This window comes from Ovis canadensis, chromosome 15, assembly GCF_042477335.2.
Source record: "Ovis canadensis isolate MfBH-ARS-UI-01 breed Bighorn chromosome 15, ARS-UI_OviCan_v2, whole genome shotgun sequence".
Taxonomy (NCBI): Eukaryota; Metazoa; Chordata; class Mammalia; order Artiodactyla; family Bovidae; genus Ovis; species Ovis canadensis.
Genome location: NC_091259.1, coordinates 40,391,182 through 40,398,153, shown reverse-complemented (window position 1 = coordinate 40,398,153; position 6,972 = coordinate 40,391,182). Strand labels below are relative to the sequence as shown.

Sequence of the window (6,972 nt, the reverse complement as noted above, 5' to 3'; positions counted from 1 at the left end):
CCTGCTCAGCCCATCTTTCCCAGAGACCCCACATAATGGGAAAGCAGTGGGAGATGGAAGAACCATGGTCCACCGAGTCTGCCTCTTAGATACAGAGTGGACAACACTGTGGGATGTGGGGAGCAAGGAAGACTGAGAAGAAGAGGGGATTACTTGGCCATAGTAAATTATTTCTACCTAATAGAAAAATTGTAGTTTCTACACTTTTTTTCTAAAACAAATATGTAGAAAAAAATGTATATGAATAACTTTTCTATGAGTTTCAGTTTGTTATCTTTTAGAGGTTACAACTGGAGGACAAAGTCCTATTCTCACCTCTCATTCTCCTTGACCAAATGCTCTGTTGAAAAGAGAAATGTAATGACCTAAAGACAGTATCAAACAGCAATCAATGTCCCAATATGTATCCTGACATCTTTTTGCTCTTGGAAGTCTTACCTCACCAACGACTGTTGTTGTTCAGTTGCCTAGTCACGTCTGACTCCTTGTGACCCCATAGACTGCAGCACGCCAGGTCTCCCTGTCCCTCACCATCTCCCAGAGTTGAAATCAAGAGTCCTGTCTTCATCTCCATTTGTAGGAATTCTTAGCACAGGGCTGGTCTCAACAAAACAGTACTTGGAGGGTTCACCAATAGTCTCTCACCAAAATTACTTTTTCAACCATCCATGCTATCTAACAGTGGAACAGATTGTCTTTGAGGTGGTAAGTTCCCCTTTTCAAGTATCTCTTCTTACTCCCTAACTTTATTTTTCAAGGCAGTTTATCTCTGTGTCAATATATACCTGTCCTGGCTCCTGTGATTCTCAGTGCTGTTTAAGGAAGATTCGGCCAGCAAGAGGACTTCCTTGGTAGCTCAGATGGTAAAGAATCTGCCTGCAATGCAGGAGACCTGGACTCAATCCCTGGGTCGGGAAGATCGCCTGGAGAAGGAAATGGCTACCCACTCCAGAATTCTTGCCTGGAAAAGTCCATGGACAGAGGAGACTGGCAGGCTATAGTCCAGGGGTCACAAAGAGTGGGACATGCCTGAGCACACAGACCAACGAGTGTGCAAGGTATAGGAAGTAAGCAGAGAAGTAAGACAACAGAACACAGGAAAACCAGTACAGAAAATGTTTTCTCTCACCAAGTCTTCATTCTTCTCTTCTCCCCACCAAAAAGACAAATACCAGAAGAATAGAAGAGGAAAAGATATAGTCAAAGGATCAGCAGTGGAGACATTGGAAAAAGCAGGACCTCACACTGGAAAGTCTCAAAAGGAAGTGAAAAGCAGGAGCCAAACTGCTGGGCCCAGAGTGGGTGGAATGAAAAAGATAGATGGTTCTAGAAGAGATACTAACGAGGCTCTGATAACTCTAATTTTCTGGGCCTTGGTGTGCTTTGCCTACGGTTCAACTAAATGGAAATATAAATAGCTGAGAAAGAAGCCAGTGGATGGGAACTGACATAATGGACTATTGACTCTCTGAGATATAAGGGACCTTCTTAAAAGCATAATATTTTACGTGGTCATTTGTCAGGCTTCCTCTGGGTAAGCGAGCTCCTTTGGGGGAGGTAAGTGGATTGGCTAATCTTAGTGTTTTTTTAAAAATACACCCTTTAATGTACACCTAGTACATTGTGCTAGAGATCAGTTAGCTTCACCGAGCAGACGGAGAGGGAAAAAGACATAGGCACCCACCCATCCTCCTCTTTCTACCAAGGGGCTTTACCAGGTGAGTGCCCAATAAAAGATCAAATACCCACTTTCTTCTCCCTTCCACTAGCCTTGCCAAGCCATGAAGATCCCTGTCTGAAAGAACCAAGCCACTCTTCTCTTCCTGCTCTCACAAAGTGGAGTTTGTCCACAGGCCATCCAGGCATTTACCCAGTGGACACCACCTCCTATTAAACCCCCTCACTCCACCCCGATTGTCTCCACACGCATATACCCTCAGCTCTATGAACCTGTATCTTCCACCTGTGTGCTCAGTGCTGGGGGTTGAGGGGGGGGGGGCCGGTTTCCTTTATGCCTCAGCCCAAAGTGATCATCCACCCAACTCCCCCATACCCTTATTGTCTTCACCAGCAGTCTTTAGTGGACCTGGAGCTTGTTAAAAAACGAAAAACAACCAAGAAGCAAAGACTCCAACTCAGTATTTCAAGGAATACAGCCTGAGACTCTGTCCTTTCACAAGCCCCCAGCTAATTCTGATGTACAGCATTATTTGCAAACTGTTGGGTTCTGGGTGATGGTTTAGGATTTCCTATAAATTGCTATATATTGTGTGTTAATTATGCTTGAGTTAGCTCTAAGCCTCCAGAAGTAAACCATGATCTCCTAGACTGGGACCATTGCTTATTTTCCTTGATATTTCCCTTCCCTGACACAGGAAGTGGTGCTCAGAAAATGACATTTGATGATATGAGAAATTGGGTTATGTCCATTTTATAGAATGAAAGTTTGAGGACATGCTGGTTTAATACGATTCCATCACAAAGCCTATTGTCTCCAAGCACCCCTCCCTTAAAGATTTACCCTACTGATTGGAATTTTGAGAATTTCCCAGCCAGCTTTCTCTCCCCTGGCTGTCTACTATTCTCACATCCAACATCATGGTGGTAATACTCTCACTTCCACAAAAACTTATTCCTGTTACTTCTGATACCATCTCTGTGAAACAATTTCTTAAATGTAAAATTACTGTGTAATAAAAGTTCTCACCAAAGTCCTCTGTTCTCTATTACTTCATCTCCTAAGAGAAGAGAAATCTAGTTTAGAGGAAAAAGGCAATGTGAGCATTTAGATCTATATAAAAGATCCAGAAACATGTAAGAAGCTGCCTTCGGCTGGAAACATACAGATACCACCACTGACATAACTAAATTGGTGGATCATGTAAATCCATGAAGAAAGAGGACACATATGTTGGAAAATAATGAATTCTGAGGTCATCTTCATATACACCTTCATCTAATGGATGAGAATTCAATGACTTCAAGGTAATTGAGCCTGTGTCATGGGAGTCTCAAAACCTGAACTGACAACGTGAAGCATGTGTTTTGCTGAGAATGTAAGAAGAATGATTGGGTAGAAAGTTTTTTCTGGTTCACACTTTCACTCAGACTGTGGCACAAATAAACAACAATTCCATTCAAGCCCATCTGCACCCATGAAAGAGCAAAGCTACAAAAAGCTACAGAAATACTTTTTTTTTACATTCCTGACATTTAATTATTATTTTTCAGTAAGCAGAAGGGCTAGTGGCTATTTGTTATTAAAACAGTTTCAATAGACAAATTCCTACGTATTGACTAAAAAGCTCACTTCTCGGATACGGGTGAACTGCTATCTGTGAAAACTGACCAGTCTAGATCCAACCCACTCTGAGATTCAACACAAGCTTTGCTTTCTCTTCAAGGTAGAGTCCAGAGCCTGTCTTGACAAATAGGAACACAGCCTCTCTTCATTCATATTTCCAAACCTTCAGATAAAGTCTTGCCAGAAAGTCTTCTCATTCTCTCCACTCAATTTGCCATTTCTGCCTCCAGTTCTGCTTTCCTGGTGGCTCAATGGTAAGGAATCTGCCTGCAATTCAGGAGCCAAAGGAGACTCAGGTATGATCCCTGGGTCAGGAAGATCCCCTGGAGAAGGAAATGGCAACCCACTCCAGTATTCTTGCCTGGAGAATCCCATGGACCAGAGGAGCCTGGTGGGCTACAGTCCAGGGCATCGCAGAGAGTTGGACACGACTGAAGCGACTCAGCGCATGCTTCTGGTTTTGCATACTCTCTTTCCCCACCTCTGTTCCTCTCTGAATTTTACTTATGTTTCAAGGTTTGGCTCCGGTCACATCTCTTTGATTGGGGTTTCTCCAGCAACTCATCCTCCAACCAATCACCTCAATCTTTCAAATGCTGCAACACTGAGACACCATGGATTAGCCCTGCTTTTCTTTTTTTTTTTTTAAGTCTTTATTGAATTTTTTACAATATTGCTTCTCTTTTATGTTTATATTTTTATTTTTGGCTACTGGGGCATGTGGGATCTTAGCTTTCCAACCAGGGATGGAACCCAGCCCCCTGCACTGGAGGGTAAAGGCCTAATCACTGGACTGCCAGGGAAGTTCCTCGCCCTGTTTTTCATCATTAAGTATTTGTATTTTATTCAGAGTGAGCACAAATACCTGCATTTCATTATCAGACAGGTACTCCTTCCACACTTAATAGTTGTCTGACCCTGAGCAAAGTATGCCTTGGTTTCCGTTCTATAAGGTGGGAATAGCAGAACACCACCCTCACAGAGTCACAGTGAAGACAGATAAAAATCATGGTCTGTTCACAGTTAACTATTATCATTATTATTGGTGCCTAATGCAGATGCCTGGCTCACTGGCGTAGTCAGTGGCCTCATGATACACGATGACACCCCTGACTATAGTGACCTTGGTCTCTAGCATCTAGTCTAACATATGAACTTTCTGTAACCTTCTCAAAGCTTAGAGTGAAAAAACATATTTCCATACATACAGAACATTCACATTTATACATAACTAATCCATATATAATACATCTTCCTACATTCCAAAATAAAATAATTAAAATGAAATCCAAGTCATCAAACAAATTAAACTGGCTAACTGGTGAGGACTATGGGCTCATCCCTTTGGTATTTCTTTGAGCCTACTGAAAATGCCACCTGGGCAGGAGGTTTTATCATTCAACCTATCTATTACCTGTGGATTTGGAATGCAGATCTTTAGTTGTTCAGATCTGGCTTTATTTGTAGGCAGCCTTGGAGATGTGTATACAGGGGTAGAGGTCTCTGTCCAAATCACATTCCTCATTTGCCTGTGAAGATGACATACACAGTTGCTGTCAGAGAGTTACTGCTCTGAAATAAGGCTGCGGACATCTCTATTAGAGAGGAACCTACCTATGGTCCTGTTATGGACTCAGTCTTGCCTCTTCAAAATTCACAGGTTATAGCACTTAATCCCCAATATGGCTGTATTGGGAGATGAGAGCTTTAGGGAGACAACTAAGGTTAAATGAGGTCATAAGAGCCAGGCCCTAATCCAATATGACTGGTGTCCTTATAAGAGGAGACAGACACCAGGGATGCCTGTACACAGAGAAAATTGAGCCATGTAAAGACACTACAAGAAGGGGACCTTCTGCAAGTTAAAGGGAGAACCCCCAGGATAAGTCCACCCTGCCAGCACCTTGATCTTGGACTCAGCCTCCAGAACTATGGCAAAACACATTTCTTTTGTTTAAGTCACCCAGTCTATAGTATTATATATCGTTATGGCAGCCCTAGCTGACTGACACAGTTGCAGATCCCACAAATGATAAATTCTCCATATTTTAACAGTAATGTCCTCAAATAGACCAGTGAGTGAGACCCCTGACCATCACAAAGGAGAGCAGAAGACAGAGCTGGAACTCAAAACAGGCCAGTGAGGGTGGAAGAAGGGGTACTGAGGGTAGGTAGAGAAGAACAGTCCAGCATACAGAGGGTTGCGACGGAAAGACAGGTGGGGACAGGAATCTGAAGTGGCCAGCCCTGTGCAGCTCCTGCTTGGAAATACTAGGGGTCTTCTATAATGAGCAGGTCAGAGAGGGTAGGACAAGATACCCACTTCCCTTCCAGTCAACCCTGACGGGGGCAATGTGGTACCAAGATATTAGAACCCCACTGGGCTGCTTCCCCTTCACTGTGGCTCTTGCCTTGCAAAGCTCTCATTATCAAGGCCTGATTTCCAGGAACTGGTTCTGATCTGATTCAATGGCTACACTTAAGCTGCACACTTGAAGTAATTAACTCTGTTGACTGGAAGTGTTGTAATATCAAGACAGTGGGCTGTCTCAGCACACTCTAAGCCACTTCTCTACAGTTCCTCAACATGTTTAAGAAAAATATAGACAGCAATCAGATGATGAGGTCAGGGCTTGAAGAGGCCAAAAACTACAGGGTATAGGGTTCAGGGAATTTTTAAAACTGTTTTCATTATACCTCTACATTTCCAAGTACATCTAAACAGCACTCAATACCTCTACCACAGAACAGTTAAATGGCTCTGGTCTGGGAGTCCAGAGACCTGAGTTCAAGGCATATCTTTGCAGATAACTTCTAAATTATTGGGTTTTTTTTTTCAACACTGTAAGTCACCAAGAGTGTAGGAGAGTTCCCTTTTCTCCACATCCTCTCCAGCATTTATCGTTTGTAGACTTTTTGATGATGGCCATTCTGACTAGTGTAAGGTGATACCTCATCGTAGTTATGATTTGCAAAGTGAAGTGAAGTCGCTCAGCCATGTCCAGCTCTTTACGACCCCATGGACTGTAGCCTACCAGGCTCCTCTGTCCATGGAATTTTCCAGGCAAGAATACTGGAGTGGGTTGCCATTTCCTTTTCCAGGGGATCTTCCCAACCCAGGGATCGAACCCGGGTCTCCTGCACTGCAGGCAGACGCTTTTACCACCTGAGCCACCAGGGAAGTCGCAGTTCTCTAATAATTAGTGATGTTGCATATCTTTTCATGTGCTTTTTCACATGGGTCTCCAGTTTTGTAGATCCATGTTTCTTTAAGAATCAAGTATGAGGATTTAACGTGGTGAGACACACAGTGAGGCCAGGCTCTGGAAATCTGTATTCCAATCCCTGAACTTCCTTACTAGCTCTGTGGCCTGTGGCATCTGGCCCCTTTCCTGTCTAGGCCTCAGTTTCTTTGTCTTTAAATAATGCAGATAAATTTTCCCATCTGTAAATTCCTTTCGGTTCCAGAGTTCTTCAATGCCACAGGGGAAAAAATGTTGGGGGTGAAACCACATTTTGTGTGTATGTGTGTGTGTATACACACAGAGACACTCCCTCAGCTCTGCAAGTGGTAAGTGGTGATGCAGGGTGTTCACTAAAATCATACGACCATTCTGGACTGATCTGTTCGACTATATGCACCACTCATTGCTACAGCATCTCTACCC

At 43.2% G+C, this 6,972-nt stretch overlaps 1 non-coding gene across 1 annotated transcript; it reads right to left on the bottom strand.

Annotated features, from left to right (window-relative positions):
- Window positions 1-6,412: 6,412 nt before the first annotated feature.
- TRNAC-GCA (transfer RNA cysteine (anticodon GCA)) lies at window positions 6,413-6,485 on the bottom strand. Its single transcript has one exon. It is a non-coding gene; the product is annotated as a tRNA-Cys (tRNA).
- Window positions 6,486-6,972: the final 487 nt, after the last annotated feature.